The 17,766-nt window shown below is 38.5% G+C and overlaps 2 non-coding genes and 1 pseudogene across 2 annotated transcripts; all 3 read right to left on the bottom strand.

Moving 5' to 3' along the window:
* LOC127010577 (large subunit ribosomal RNA) overlaps positions 1-7,504 on the bottom strand; it is a 9,395-nt pseudogene extending 1,891 nt beyond the window's left edge.
* Positions 7,505-7,894: 390 nt separating this feature from the next.
* Positions 7,895-8,073, bottom strand: LOC127010602 (5.8S ribosomal RNA). The gene has a single exon (XR_007763334.1). It is a non-coding gene; the product is annotated as a 5.8S ribosomal RNA (ribosomal RNA).
* Positions 8,074-9,276: 1,203 nt separating this feature from the next.
* LOC127010510 (small subunit ribosomal RNA) lies at positions 9,277-11,271 on the bottom strand. The gene has a single exon (XR_007763266.1). It is a non-coding gene; the product is annotated as a small subunit ribosomal RNA (ribosomal RNA).
* Positions 11,272-17,766: the final 6,495 nt, after the last annotated feature.

The raw sequence follows: 17,766 nt of genomic DNA, 5'->3' as shown, positions 1-17,766 counted from the left end.
CCTAGGAGACGCATCCGTTCTGGGGTCTCGACTACTCCTGCGACGTTCCATCGTTCTTGGACTCGAACAATGCCAAGGGCATCCAAGTCACGCAAATCGCTATAGAGGCGGCACTCACATAGTACGTGAAGCCAGTCCTCACTCTCCTCTCCACATGAGCATGCGGTTGTGGTGCTGAGGGTTCTACCATGGAGGAAAGCGTTGAACGACCCGTGTCCTGTCAGCAAGAATCCGGCTCTTAAGGTGAAGACAAAGTCCTTCCTCTTGTAGACGAACGCTGCCTCTGGGAAAAACTGGCGAGTCACAAAACCGTGAGCCGCTTGGTCCCATCTGAGTTGCCACTCATTTAGCAGACATTCGTCTAGCAGAGCCATCTTGGATTTCCAGTCCAACACAGACAAGTCCTGTCCATAGAGCCAGTCGCTCTCGTCCAGGGGAACGTGCTTTCTGAGCTTAAACTTCACTGCCATCCTGTGAGCATCTAAATCCATTGGAGGAGCACCAGCAAGCACCTGCAGTGCCACCGTGGACACTGTGCGGCATACCGGTAGGCATCCTAATAGGATGGTCCTCTGGCACGAGGTGAGGAGTCTTAAGGACTTGCCCTTGCTCGCCGCCTTGTACCAGACCGAGGCACCGAAGAGTGCACAGGGGACCATGAGTCCGCTGTATATCGTCCTCTTAGCACGGGAGCTGAGCCCCCAATCGACTCGGAGCACCCGTGCTAGCCCTCCGGCAACTCCAGCCAGCCGATCTCTGAGAGCAGAGATATGCGGGAGAAAGCTCATCCGCTCGCCGACTAAGATGCCAAGGTACCGGCATTTGGTGACGTATGGCAGGCTTGCTCCAGCAAACCGTACCGTCGGTCTCCTAGTGTCTGAAAGATTCCCTTTCAGCAACATGATTGCCGTCTTGCTGGTTGACACACTCACTCCAACCTCAGCTCCCCAGGCTCCCACGATGTCCATCAACTGCTCACCCTTTCGCTCCAGATCGGCACGGGAATTCCCATCGACGAAAAGTAGCAAGTCATCTGCAAACGCGCTCAGAGCACAATGTGGCTCCAGGCGCTGAAGCAGCACATCCATCAGTAGGTTCCAAATAAATGGACCACTGACGGACCCTTGCGGGCAGCCCCGTGTAACCGACACTGTGGCCGCTTCGTAACTGCTGATGATACTGGCACTTCGACCGGAGAAATAACTTTTCCACAAGTCTATCTCTCGACAGCCGACGTCGATAAGCCGATCCAGCACCGCGTTCCACTCAACATTGTCGAAGGCACCCTTGAAATCAACAAAGATTCCCAGCACCCTCCTCTCGCGGCTGGTGGAAACGGTGTTTTTAGCGTGCATCCACGCATCCTCAACGCAGCGTCCAGGCCGAAATCCAAATTGCCATCTGCAGCCATCCGGTAGCACATCCTTCAGTCGATTCACCATGATCCCTTCCAGCACCTTTCCGAACACTGGCAAAAGGCATATGCCACGATAAGAGGCAGGATCGCTCCTGTCCTTATCTGGCCCCTTTACCAGCGGTATCACTCTCGGGTGTTTCCACTCGGCAGGAAAATATCCTTCCGAGAGGCATCGAGAGTACAACTTCGTCAGGTGCTGAGGGATAGCACGCCATACCTCCTTGACGATCCCACCCGTGATGCCGTCCATTCCCGGCGATCGCCGGCTTCTCAGCTTCGCGACGCTGGTTGCCACCTCGAAGGCTTCGAGGGTCGGTGGAGCAGCAGGAGTTATACCCTCACGCACTGTGGATTCCGCAACAGGGAAGAAGTTGCGGAGGAGTATATCTGCGCAGTCGTGCCATGTCGTAAGTAGCGCGCCGTTCGACCTAAGACATCCAAGATCGGTTGTCTTTTTCCGGCCTCGGCATATTCGGTAGGCGTGCCCCCATGGATCATCCTTGTGCCGTCCCACGAAGTCCCGCCAGTTTTGTTCCTTTGTCATCAGGATAAGCTTCTTATACTGGCCTGAGGCAAGCCTTAATCCAGCGGCAAGTCGCTCAACATCGCCGGTGCCACTCCGACGAGCTGCCTGCAGCCTGCGCCTCAGTCTCCTGACCTCTTGGCGCTTGGTACTCAGTTCAGGATTCCACCATATTACGTTTCCCCTTGCTGCAGGTATCCTGCGCCCTATTACCCTGTCGCACACTTCGTGTACGATGGAGCGAAGGGCTGACACATGATCATCCAACGGCGATTCCTCCAGTTCCTCGAGACATTCAGCTACATCCCTTAGTTCTACTCTGAATCTTCGCCAACTTGCATTGGAGAGCCTCCATTGCGGTACCGGAGCTAGGCTCTCAACAGTACTGCTTGGATCTGGAGTAACCTCAACAGTGATGATGTTGTGGTCACTCAGCTCCCAGAAGTCAACTCTCCATTCGTATGTTGCCCACACACGCGCTGCTTCGTTGGTGAAGGTCACGTCGATATCACTTCTGGAGCGGTGATTATCGAACGTGAACACCTGGCTGGCCGTATTAAGCACACAGACACCGCTTGCGATGATCCACTCGTCCATGTGCTGTCCCCGTTCGCGATTCAGACGGTCTCCAGAGTTAGCTGGAGTTTTGCTGAACCACATCGGGGAAACCGCATTCGCATCAAGTCCGAGGATTGTCGGTGTCCTGCTGGCTAGCAGCAGAACCGTATCCAGGTAGTCAGTGTAGGGCTGCAGGGCAGCTGAGTACTGGCAGTATACGGAGGACAGAAAAATGGTGCCGTATTTTCCTGTGACACTCACGCACACTCCATAATCCGTCGTCAATGTCTCGATGGGCATGCAGATGGCAGACGGGTCGTCCACGATGATGGCAGCTTTCTTCCTTTTGTCAGCGAAGATTCTCATGCCTCCAGGGAGTCCAGTGAGACGCTTGCCTGCGTCCACATAGGGCTCCTGAATGAGTGCGAACAGGTGGCCAGCATCTCTCATCCGCTTTGCAAGCTCGATGACAGCGCAACGGCCTCGACCACAATTCGCTTGGATGAAGCTGAACATGTTAATGTCTAGCTTGCACCCTGGCTAGCACAGCGCTATATATCGGGCATCCACCCGAGAGCATATAGTGCCCCGAGGGTAGCCCTTTATGGCGGCAGTTACGGCAGTCCACCGCATTTTTGCACTTCGCCGCGACGTGGTCGTTCTGTCCGCACTGGCGGCAGACCTGGTTTTCTCTAGCGTACCGACACTCGCTGACTTTGTGGTCAAAACCAAGGCATCGGTGGCACGCATAGGTGCGCACTTGAGAGCGGCAGCGGTAAGAGAACCACTTGATATACACCCTCCCGCTTTCGAGAACGGCCAACGCCTGATCATCTACTTCCAGCGTCACGTTTATAGTGGCGCTGTTAGCTGCTGACCAGGGCTTGGTCGCCAGGACTACCGCCTTCTGGAACTCCTTCAGCGACATCTCCTCGAAGTTTTTCTCTTTTAACTCCATCATGAACTCATCCGGCGTCACAGTGGTGTCCACATCCTGTACCGTCACCCTGGGTTTTGCGGCAGTGTTTTTGGACACCTTAAGGCCCACCTCAGCGAATTTTGCGGAGGCAACGATTTTCGACATCTCCGCCTGCGATGGCGTGCGAATAATCGCGCCGCCCCGCTTCAACTCTCGCACCTCATGCACTCTGACGCCCAAAGCAGGCGCTACCTCTTTGCGGACCTTGTCCGCAATTTGCCTCCCTGATAAGGCCGGATCATCACATGCAACGACTGCCGACCAGGTCTCTCGGATTTTCCGCGGTGCGGCTACAGGGGCATAGGGGGCGACAGGGGCAGCAGGTGAGGCGATAAGGTGCGCGCCTCTAGCAGCGGCGGCTGCGTATGAGACGGCCGAGGCAACCGGTGTCTGCTTCTTAAGGCGGTCCTCAAGCACTCCAATCCGTATAAGGAGGGCTGCAACAACCTCCTCGTAGCGGTTGGCTACGGACTGCACCTTCACATTTGTGGCCGGGTTGGCATAGGAGACCATGAACATCCTACCGATCTCCGATCGGATGTCCCCCATCTCGGCAGCGACGGCACCATTACCTCTCCACTCCCTATCCGAGAAGGATTTTAGAGGACTGGCTGGTGCAACGAAGGTCTTCTCGTGTTCAGCATAGGATGCAGCAGCGGCGGGGGCTGCGGGAGCGGCAGGGGCTGCGGCAAGGGCAGCGACAGGGGCAGCGGCAGCGGCAGCAGCAGGGGCAGCGGCAGCGGCAGCGGCAGCGGCAGGGGCTGTCGCAGTGTCAGCGGCAGTTGCATCCAGTGCCATCAACTTGCACCTAGAGGCGTCCCTCAGCGGCGCTTTATTGCGCTTACCTCTGGGTCGTCCTCTGCCCCCACTGCTTCCCCTACTACTAGCACTCTCACTGCCAGAATCTCCAACATCCATTTTGGGTGGCGCCATCCGCCGGTTATCGGCAGTTCCAACCCAAAAGCTTTTCCACCAAGGACTTACCCCTTTATTATCAGCTGGTCGGAAAGCTCTATCAGCTGATCAGCTGATAAAAGTTTAGCGATGACACAAACCGCACAGCTGTTTTAGGCAAAATGTGCCTAAATAAGCCTAACGCCTCTCTCAAGAGAGCGCCTCTCTCGTGACACACGTGGCGCAATGGAAAATTTCCAATGGGAAAAAACCCAATTTCACCCGATTTCACCACTTTTACACAGGGAAAACACGCGCACTGGGTTCGCAGGCACAAAACACGAATTTTCGTGCTGTTTCTAGCTTCGTATCTGGTCTCTATCAGTCAATATTGGCTACACTCGCGGAGCGTACGGAAAACACGTCTGTTCGCACGAGCAATCTAACACCGACTCAGTAGATAGGGACAGTAGGAATCTCGTTAATCCATTCATGCGCGTCACTAATTAGATGACGAGGCATTTGGCTACCTTAAGAGAGTCATAGTTACTCCCGCCGTTGACCCGCGCTTACTTGAATTTCTTCACTTTGACATTCAGAGCACTGGGCAGAAATCACATTGTGTCAACACCCGCTAGGGCCATCACAATGCTTTGTTTTAATTAGACAGTCGGATTCCCCAAGTCCGTGCCAGTTCTGAATTGATTGTTAATTGATAATCGTTATAATTAATAAGAACTAATTGGTTTAACCCAATTAGTATTCTTAAAAATTTTAGCAAGAAAGTTCCACAATTGGCTACGTAACTAAACTATCCGGGGAACAAGTAACTAACATAAATGCTAGAAACTCTATTTACCCAGAACGAGCACATAAACCATGTTATTGTTTCCCAATCAAGCCCGACTATCTCAATCTTCAGAGCCAATCCTTATCCCGAAGTTACGGATCTAATTTGCCGACTTCCCTTACCTACATTATTCTATCGACTAGAGACTCTTCACCTTGGAGACCAGCTGCGGATATTGGTACGGCCTGTTGAGAAGTTTGCGTGTCCCCACCATAAATTTTCAAGGTCCGAGGAGAAAATATCGACACAACAGTATATGTCATGCTCTTCTAGCCCATCTACCATATCTCTCTGCGAAAGACTTCCATGGTAGTACGGCTATAAAACAGAAAAGAAAACTCTTCCGATATCTCTCGACGGCTTCTTTATGGTCGTTCCTGTTGCCAGGATGAGCACGAGGCCCATATTTAATAACAAACGGATACTCAACAGGTTACGGAATTGGAACCGTATTCCCTTTCGTTCAAAATTATTCAAGTATATTAATTTAGCTAGATTTTATATAATATATATATTTGTTTGGCATTTGTATTTCACTTGAAAATTTTCGGCTTTCGCCTTGAACTTAGGACCGACTAACTCGTGATCAACCACTGTTCACACGAAACCCTTCTCCACTTCAGTCCTCCAAGGTCTCATTCGATTATTTGCTACTACCACCAAGATCTGTACCAATGGCAGCTCCATGCAGGCTTACGCCAAACACTTCTACGCATACCATTGTACCTTCCTACTCACTAAAGTTTCAAAATTTATATTACAAGTAATATAAATCATCTACTTTAGCGGTAATGTATAGGTATACAACTTAAGCGCCATCCATTTTAAGGGCTAGTTGCTTCGGCAGGTGAGTTGTTACACACTCCTTAGCGGATTTCGACTTCCATGATCACCGTCCTGCTGTTTTAAGCAACCAACGCCTTTCATGGTATCTGCATGAGTTGTTAATTTGGGCACCGTAACATTACGTTTGGTTCATCCCACAGCGCCAGTTCTGCTTACCAAAAGTGGCCCACTGGGCACATTATATCATAACCTTGAACTTCATATCAAGAAAGTTAAGGTTCTTACCCATTTAAAGTTTGAGAATAGGTTAAGATCGTTTCGACCCTAAGGCCTCTAATCATTCGCTTTACCAGATAAGATTATTTTATATAATATTAAAATGCACCAGCTATCCTGAGGGAAACTTCGGAAGGAACCAGCTACTAGATGGTTCGATTGGTCTTTCGCCCCTATACTCAATTCTGACAATCGATTTGCACGTCAGAACTGTTTCGGTCTTCCATCAGGGTTTCCCCTGACTTCAACCTGATCAAGTATAGTTCACCATCTTTCGGGTCACAGCATATATGCTCAAGGTACGTTCCAGTTAGAGGCATAAATAATATAAATATCATTATACATAACTATATAGAACGCCCCGGGATTGTGTTAATTAGCTATAAATAGTTAAAAAACTAATCCCATTATTAGTCAAGTTAATTACGCTATTAGGTTTATATCCCAATAACTTGCACATATGTTAGACTCCTTGGTCCGTGTTTCAAGACGGGTCCCGAAGGTATCCTGAATCTTTCGCATTGTTAATCCTACAAGTGCATATAATAAACACAAAAATCAATGATAATTATGCCATTATATAATTCCGAAAAATTAACGCACTGTATTCATATAAATCTATCAGCACTTTATCAAATTAATAACATTTATTCTGTGTTAAAATGCAAGCAAATTAATTTGAATAAACTATAAGTTATATTTTATGATAAATTTGGTATGCTAATAGATTACAATGTCCTTATATGGAAAAAATGCACACTATTATCATAATATTGTTTAAATATTACAATTCTAATGATGAATTTTCCATAACGGATATTCAGGTTCATCGGGCTTAACCTCTAAGCAGTTTCACGTTTGTTTACTATCGGTCTCATGGTTATATTTAGTTTTAGATGGAGTTTACCACCCACTTAGTGCTGCACTATCAAGCAACACGACTCTTTGGAAACATCATCTAGTAATCATTAACGTTATACGGGCCTGGCACCCTCTATGGGTAAATGGCCTCATTTAAGAAGGACTTAAATCGTTAATTTCTCATACTAGAATATTGACGCTCCATACACTGCATCTCACATTTGCCATATAGACAAAGTGACTTAGTGCTGAACTGATTTCTTTTCGCTCGCCGCTACTAAGAAAATCCTTGTTAGTTTCTTTTCCTCCCCTAATTAATATGCTTAAATTCAGGGGGTAGTCCCATATGAGTTGAGGTTGTGTATAACTTTTATATGCAATTAATTCTTTATATATAATGATAAAACATTTTATTAAATTCGTTATATTAATAATATCTGTATATAAATGGCATTTGTTTGATTTAACGAATCAACGAAGAACAATAATATTGTCAACGGTTTTCTATTTTCTAATCATTAATAAGAGACAATTCTAGATAAATTTTTATGCTAGACATTTCTCAGTATCATTTGATTGAAAAAGAAAATATTTCTCTTCGTTTTTCACATTCAAATTATTTACTAATGTGAGATAATGTTTTTCATATATTTTTTAATATTATGAATAAAATAATTAAATTATTATTATCCAATAATATACCATATGCTTATAAAATTCATTATAAGCAACTTAATTAGCATAGTCTTACAACCCTCAACCATATGTAGTCCAAGCAGCACTATAAAATTAATTAAAGTACATAACAGCATGGACTGCGATATGCGTTCAAAATGTCGATGTTCATGTGTCCTGCAGTTCACACGATGACGCACAGTTTGCTGCGTTCTTCATCGACCCATGAGCCGAGTGATCCACCGCTTAGAGTTTTATAAATTGGTTTCTTAATTTTGTCAAATATGTTTTTATTGAAAGAAATTAAAAATACACCATTTTACTGGCATATATCAATTCCTTCAATAAATTTATTTTTATACCTAAAACGAATGCTGCGAAATGTCTTAGTTTTATATAACCAATATATATCAAAGTATTTCTTTTTAAATTGCATTTATTGTAAATAAATATATATATATATATATTAATACTTTTTTAGCGATATAAATTGAAATTTATATAAAACATTAACCTGTATAAAACCAGGTACAACATTGTACATTTTAGGTTGTTGCATTATCCAATGTATGCGCATAACTGAGATGAACAATACATATCGCAACGCGTGTATATTATGATCCATATACACACAGTATTTTAATTGTGTTTATATACAATAATAATTTAATATTATTATTTTAATAATTCGATTTGCTTGTTCGAATTTTTATTTGTTTGTTTTGGCTGCTTATTATTTCTCTCATATGTATTAAATACAATATATAATTTTAATATTTGCATTATTTCGATTTGCTTGTTCGAAATTTCATTTGATCTATATTAGATCATATACATTTTGGCAATTCATATTTTATTTGTATTACTATAATGTATTTATTATAATATAAACAAATATTTTATTAACGGTAAGGATATACAATAATAATTTAATATTATTATTTTAATAATTCGATTTGCTTGTTCGAATTTTTATTTGTTTGCTTTGGCTGCTTATTATTTCTCTCATATGTATTAAATACAATATATAATTTTAATATTTGCATTATTTCGATTTGCTTGTTCGAAATTTTATTTGATCTATATTAGATCTCATATACATTTTGGCAATTCATATTTTATTTGTATTATTATAATGTATTTATTATAATATAAACAAATATTTTATTAACGGTAAGGATATACAATAATAATTTAATATTATTATTTTAATAATTCGATTTGCTTGTTCGAATTTTTATTTGTTTGCTTTGGCTGCTTATTAATTTCTCTCATATGTATTAAATACAATATATAATTTTAATATTTGCATTATTTCGATTTGCTTGTTCGAAATTTCATTTGATCTATAATAGATCTCATATACATTTTGGCAATTCATATTTTATTTGTAATACTATAATGTATTTATTATAATATAAACAAATATTTTATTAACGGTAAGGATATTAAAACATTAATGATCCTTCCGCAGGTTCACCTACGGAAACCTTGTTACGACTTTTACTTCCTCTAAATAATCAAGTTCGGTCAACTTTTGCGAAACAACCGTAACACGCAAGGCGTCACAGTGATCACGTCCGGAGACCTCACTAAATAATTCAATCGGTAGTAGCGACGGGCGGTGTGTACAAAGGGCAGGGACGTAATCAATGCGAGTTAATGACTCACACTTACTGGGAATTCCAAGTTCATGTGAACAGTTTCAGTTCACAATCCCAAGCATGAAAGTGGTTCAGCGGTTTACCCGGACCTCTCGGTCTAGGAAATACACGTTGATACTTTCATTGTAGCGCGCGTGCAGCCCAGGACATCTAAGGGCATCACAGACCTGTTATTGCTCAATCTCATTATTGCTAGACGCAATTTGTCCATTTAAGAAGCTAGTGTCCTTATAATGGGACAAACCAACAGGTACGGCTCCACTTATATAAACACATTCAAACACAATAAACATTTTACTGCCACCATGAATGAAGGCTATATAAGCTTCAACACCATAATCCTGAAGATATCTATTTAATATATTTGAGTCTCGTTCGTTATCGGAATTAACCAGACAAATCACTCCACGAACTAAGAACGGCCATGCACCACCACCCATAGATTCGAGAAAGAGCTATCAATCTGTCTTACACACTTATGTTCGGACCTGGTAAGTTTTCCCGTGTTGAGTCAAATTAAGCCGCAGGCTCCACTCCTGGTGGTGCCCTTCCGTCAATTCCTTTAAGTTTCAGCTTTGCAACCATACTTCCCCCGGAGCCCAAAAGCTTTGGTTTCCCGGGAAGCGACTGAGAGAGCCATAAAAGTAGCTACACCCAATTGCTAGCTGGCATCGTTTATGGTTAGAACTAGGGCGGTATCTGATCGCCTTCGAACCTCTAACTTTCGTTCTTGATTAATGAAAACATCTTTGGCAAATGCTTTCGCTTAAGTTAGTCTTACGACGGTCCAAGAATTTCACCTCTCGCGTCGTAATACTAATGCCCCCAAACTGCTTCTATTAATCATTACCTCTTGATCTGAAAACCAATGAAAGCAGAACAGAGGTCTTATTTCATTATCCCATGCACAGAATATTCAGGCATTTGAAGCCTGCTTTAAGCACTCTAATTTGTTCAAAGTAATTGTACCGGCCCACAATAACACTCGTTTAAGAGCACTAATGCAGGTTTTTAAATAGGAGGAACATATGAAAAAATACAAGTATCTAAGCACATGTAAGAACTCCACCGGTAATACGCTTACATACATAAAGGTATAGTACTAACCACAATTGTAAGTTGTACTACCCGTATGAAGCACAAGTTCAACTACGAACGTTTTAACCGCAACAACTTTAATATACGCTATTGGAGCTGGAATTACCGCGGCTGCTGGCACCAGACTTGCCCTCCAATTGGTCCTTGTTAAAGGATTTAAAGTGTACTCATTCCAATTACAGGGCCTCGGATATGAGTCCTGTATTGTTATTTTTCGTCACTACCTCCCCGAGCTGGGAGTGGGTAATTTACGCGCCTGCTGCCTTCCTTAGATGTGGTAGCCGTTTCTCAGGCTCCCTCTCCGGAATCGAACCCTGATTCCCCGTTACCCGTTGCAACCATGGTAGTCCTAGATACTACCATCAAAAGTTGATAGGGCAGACATTTGAAAGATCTGTCGTCGGTACAAGACCATACGATCTGCATGTTATCTAGAGTTCAACCAATATAACGATCTTGCGATCGCTTGGTTTTAGCCTAATAAAAGCACATGTTCCATAAGGTTCATGTTTTAATTGCATGTATTAGCTCTAGAATTACCACAGTTATCCAAGTAACTGTTAACGATCTAAGGAACCATAACTGATATAATGAGCCTTTTGCGGTTTCACTTTTAATTCGTGTGTACTTAGACATGCATGGCTTAATCTTTGAGACAAGCATATAACTACTGGCAGGATCAACCAGAATAATGTTTTTATTCATATTTCATTCATATTTTTTGAATAGAAATTAGCAATATATATGTTGTTATAGATTTTATTTCTATCGAATACGGCCATTTTTATATAGCATTCGTATACGTTTGTTTTCCAATTTATACTTGTTTCGCCACTAATAATAACAAGTTTTTATTGATGTCAAAAAGAATCATATTCTTTATAAACACTATATTTATTTTTCATATATTTTCTTTATATATGCACATTTCATTCTAAAATATCATTTTTGTTCGACATACATAATATATTGTATCCACACATGTACAATTTTTGTTTAACCAATATAAGATATTGAGTTAATCATTTGTATTTTGACGATAAATTTAAAATTTATCTATATATATCCATATAAGTCTCTGGTAATATATAAAATAGAACCGAGTGTATATATATAATTATTACTACTATATTTATTTCTTAAATAATATATACTTATATATTATTTATATATATACTCTTTATTATATATTATATAATTTCTTAAATAACTCTCTTAATAGCTATTTTTTATTATCAACAATATAAGTTGATATTAATATTGAAAATGTATTCATAATTACATTTTTATATTTCTTTGGTAGACTTTTATGTACTATTATTATTTAATAATACACATATAATATAAATCATGTTAGCCTACCTCCTAAAATTAACGATAAAATTCGGAAACAATTTGTTATTCTATGTACAATAGAAACTTGGCCTTTGTTTCAACGTTATTATCTTTGGGCTTAAAATATTAACCGCGGAGCCAAGTCTCGTATTCAAATAAATGAATAAAGAAACAAATTTGACGGATAATATCTTCTCTACTGACATATGTCAATAGCAGACGGCCGGCCCATTGACCATCCTATAGTAGTTTTTGGACACGCTGTCTCCCATTCGGGTATATTCAATTTACTTTGCCACTCACCCATATAGTGTTCTCTTATATAATAAGACAACGCACTTTTATATTCATTATATGGATATATTGCCTTCCTCATATTTGCCACACCACCTATAGTAGTTTTTGGACACGCTGTCTCCCATTCGGGTATATTCAATTTACTTTGCCACTCACCCATATAGTGTTCTCTTATATAATAAGAAAACGCACTTTTATTTTCATTATATGGATATATTGCCTTCCTCATATTTGCCACACCACCTATAGTAGTTTTTGGACACGCTGTCTCCCATTCGGGTATATTCAATTTACTTTGCCACTCACCCATATAGTGTTCTCTTATATAATAAGAAAACGCACTTTTATTTTCATTATATGGATATATTGCCTTCCTCATATTTGCCACACCACCTATAGTAGTTTTTGGACACGCTGTCTCCCATTCGGGTATATTCAATTCTCTTTGCCACTCACCCTTATAGTATTCTCTTATTTAATAAGAATACTAAAATACTTCTCATATTATAGATGTAATCTATTAACTTCTCAATATCCATACGGTTTATGTATGGTATTGACAAAATCCTATGCATTTGCATAAGATTTATTTTGCCACAATTTATAGTACTAGTGCCGCCCTCACTAGGTATAAATATCTCATTTCGCTAGTAGTGTATGGGCAAATTCTACTAGCTATTCTCATAAATATGTCACTTATATGCCATATCTATACAATTCATGCACTTTTATATGTATATTTGCTATATTATACATTATTATGCCTTATAGGTATTATACCTATAAGCCACATCCATACGATTGCTTAATATAAATATATGTATAATTTTTTATACATATTTTTTTTTATTTATGTATGGTTTTTTATTCATATCCATATACTGTATTCACTTTTATATGGATATGATTGGCGTTTTATATAGTATTGACAAAATCATAAGTTTGACCAATACGAGGAGAGGTCCGCCAACGACCACCTCCCTATAGGTGTTTTTGGACACGCTGTCTCCCATTCGACTGCTTACTATACTAGGGGCTACCCGCTCCGTATGATATTCTCTCATATAACAAGAGAATGCAAGAAATATTCGTATTTTATGAATATAATCCATTTATTTTTCAATATCCATACGTTTTACTTAGTTTTTTGTACGGTATTGACAAAATCCTATGCATTTGCATAAGATTTATTTTGCCACAATTTATAGTACTAGTGCCGCCCTCACTAGGTATAAATATCTCATTTCGCTAGTAGTGTATGGGGAAATTCTACTAGCTATTCTCATAAATATGTCACTTATATGCCATATCTATACAATTCATGCACTTTTATATGTATATTTGCTATATTATACATTATTATGCCTTATAGGTATTATACCTATAAGCCACATCCATACGATTGCTTAATATAAATATATGTATAATTTTTTATACATATTTTTTTTTTATTTATGTATGGTTTTTTATTCATATCCATATACTGTATTCAATTTTATATGGATATGATTGGCGTTTTATATAGTATTGACAAAATCATAAGTTTGACCAATACGAGGAGAGGTCCGCCAACGACCACCTCCCTATAGGTGTTTTTGGACACGCTGTCTCCCATTCGACTGCTTACTATACTAGGGGCTACCCGCTCCTTATGATATTCTCTCATATAACAAGAGAATGCAAGAAATATTCGTATTTTATGAATATAATCCATTTATTTTTCAATATCCATACGTTTTACTTAGTTTTTTGTACGGTATTGACAAAATCCTATGCATTTGCATAAGATTTATTTTGCCACAATTTATAGTACTAGTGCCGCCCTCACTAGGTATAAATATCTCATTTCGCTAGTAGTGTATGGGGAAATTCTACTAGCTATTCTCATAAATATGTCACTTATATGCCATATCTATACAATTCATGCACTTTTATATGTATATTTGCTATATTATACATTATTATGCCTTATAGGTATTATACCTATAAGCCACATCCATACGATTGCTTAATATAAATATATGTATAATTTTTTATACATATTTTTTTTTTATTTATGTATGGTTTTTTATTCATATCCATATACTGTATTCAATTTTATATGGATATGATTGGCGTTTTATATAGTATTGACAAAATCATAAGTTTGACCAATACGAGGAGAGGTCCGCCAACGACCACCTCCCTATAGGTGTTTTTGGACACGCTGTCTCCCATTCGACTGCTTACTATACTAGGGGCTACCCGCTCCTTATGATATTCTCTCATATAACAAGAGAATGCAAGAAATATTCGTATTTTATGAATATAATCCATTTATTTTTCAATATCCATACGTTTTACTTAGTTTTTTGTACGGTATTGACAAAATCCTATGCATTTGCATAAGATTTATTTTGCCACAATTTATAGTACTAGTGCCGCCCTCACTAGGTATAAATATCTCATTTCGCTAGTAGTGTATGGGCAAATTCTACTAGCTATTCTCATAAATATGTCACTTATATGCCATATCTATACAATTCATGCACTTTTATATGTATATTTGCTATATTATACATTATTATGCCTTATAGGTATTATACCTATAAGCCACATCCATACGATTGCTTAATATAAATATATGTATAATTTTTTATACATATTTTTTTTTATTTATGTATGGTTTTTTATTCATATCCATATACTGTATTCACTTTTATATGGATATGATTGGCGTTTTATATAGTATTGACAAAATCATAAGTTTGACCAATACGAGGAGAGGTCCGCCAACGACCACCTCCCTATAGGTGTTTTTGGACACGCTGTCTCCCATTCGACTGCTTACTATACTAGGGGCTACCCGCTCCGTATGATATTCTCTCATATAACAAGAGAATGCAAGAAATATTCGTATTTTATGAATATAATCCATTTATTTTTCAATATCCATACGTTTTACTTAGTTTTTTGTACGGTATTGACAAAATCCTATGCATTTGCATAAGATTTATTTTGCCACAATTTATAGTACTAGTGCCGCCCTCACTAGGTATAAATATCTCATTTCGCTAGTAGTGTATGGGGAAATTCTACTAGCTATTCTCATAAATATGTCACTTATATGCCATATCTATACAATTCATGCACTTTTATATGTATATTTGCTATATTATACATTATTATGCCTTATAGGTATTATACCTATAAGCCACATCCATACGATTGCTTAATATAAATATATGTATAATTTTTTATACATATTTTTTTTTTATTTATGTATGGTTTTTTATTCATATCCATATACTGTATTCACTTTTATATGGATATGATTGGCGTTTTATATAGTATTGACAAAATCATAAGTTTGACCAATACGAGGAGAGGTCCGCCAACGACCACCTCCCTATAGGTGTTTTTGGACACGCTGTCTCCCATTCGACTGCTTACTATACTAGGGGCTACCCGCTCCGTATGATATTCTCTCATATAACAAGAGAATGCAAGAAATATTCGTATTTTATGAATATAATCCATTTATTTTTCAATATCCATACGTTTTACTTAGTTTTTTGTACGGTATTGACAAAATCCTATGCATTTGCATAAGATTTATTTTGCCACAATTTATAGTACTAGTGCCGCCCTCACTAGGTATAAATATCTCATTTCGCTAGTAGTGTATGGGGAAATTCTACTAGCTATTCTCATAAATATGTCACTTATATGCCATATCTATACAATTCATGCACTTTTATATGTATATTTGCTATATTATACATTATTATGCCTTATAGGTATTATACCTATAAGCCACATCCATACGATTGCTTAATATAAATATATGTATAATTTTTTATACATATTTTTTTTTTATTTATGTATGGTTTTTTATTCATATCCATATACTGTATTCACTTTTATATGGATATGATTGGCGTTTTATATAGTATTGACAAAATCATAAGTTTGACCAATACGAGGAGAGGTCCGCCAACGACCACCTCCCTATAGGTGTTTTTGGACACGCTGTCTCCCATTCGACTGCTTACTATACTAGGGGCTGCCCGCTCCGTATGATATTCTCTCGTATAACAAGAGAATGCAAGAAATATTCGTATTTTATGAATATAATCCATTTATTTTTCAATATCCATACGTTTTACTTAGTTTTTTGTACGGTATTGACAAAATCCTATGCATTTGCATAAGATTTATTTTGCCACAATTTATAGTACTAGTGCCGCCCTCACTAGGTATAAATATCTCATTTCGCTAGTAGTGTATGGGCAAATTCTACTAGCTATTCTCATAAATGCCTTCTTTATGCCATATCTATACAATTTATGCACTTTTATATGTATATTTGCTAATATTATACATTATTATGCCTTATAGGTATTATACCTATAAGCCATATACATACGATTTCATTTTTTTATTTATATATGGTTTTGTATTTATAACCATATACCGTATTTACTTTTATAAGGATATGATTGGCGTTTTATATAGTATTGACAAAATTATAAGTTTGACAAACACTTTTTTAAGTCTTTTAGTTAAAATTGTCATTTTTAATTGACTATCTAAACACTAGATATATTTGCACATGGAGCAAAGAGTATAAAAATTGGTCGCGTCACTAATAATATCGCGATACATTTTTACTACCATCAAAATACCACATACGTTTATATGTCCTCTTTATTTAATTTGGTTTCTAAACCTCAGGAATAGTTTTAATTATATGTGCGCTCTAAGTTGAATGAATTTCTTGAATCTCTTTACTTGAATTTCTAAGACTTAAAAATATTTATAAATAGATGTCCTATTGCATAATATTTTTTTATCGCTTCACTTATAAAATAACGATCCTGCCTTTCTACCTTTGAATAAACATTCATATAAACATGGAGAAAAAAACGTTCGCGTCACTAACAGTATGTGACGATAAAATTTTGCTAACATTAAAAGGAACATATTTTTATATGTCAACTCTTAGTTGAATTGGTCTATTGCTTAAGATTCTAGACCTTAGGAATATTTTTATATTATATGTTTGCCAATCTTCGCGTCACTAAAAAGATGACGATTCATATTGTTATTATTAGATGGTCGAGTTGTACTTATATTGATATGTTAATCAAATTGGTCTCTTACTTGAAAATCTAGACCTTAGGAATATTTTTATATTATATGTTTGCCAATCTTCGCGTCACTAATAAGATGACGATTCATATTGTTATTATTAGATGGTCGAGTTGTACTTATATTGATATGTTAATCAAATTGGTCTCTTACTTGAAAATCTAGACCTTAGGAATATTTGTATATTATATGTTTGCCAATCTTCGCGTCAGTAATAAGATGACGATTCATATTGTTATTATTAGATGGTCGAGTTGTACTTATATTGATATGTTAATCAAATTGGTCTCTTACTTGAAAATCTAGACCTTAGGAATATTTTTATATTATATGTTTGCCAATCTTCGCGTCACTAATAAGATGACGATTCATATTATTATTAGATGGTCGAGTTGTACTTATATTGATATGTTAATCAAA

Source organism: Drosophila biarmipes, chromosome X (genome assembly GCF_025231255.1).
Source record: "Drosophila biarmipes strain raj3 chromosome X, RU_DBia_V1.1, whole genome shotgun sequence".
Classification (NCBI taxonomy): domain Eukaryota; kingdom Metazoa; phylum Arthropoda; class Insecta; order Diptera; family Drosophilidae; genus Drosophila; species Drosophila biarmipes.
The sequence above is the reverse complement of the archived record's forward strand: the minus strand, read 5'-3'. Positions and strand labels throughout refer to the sequence as shown.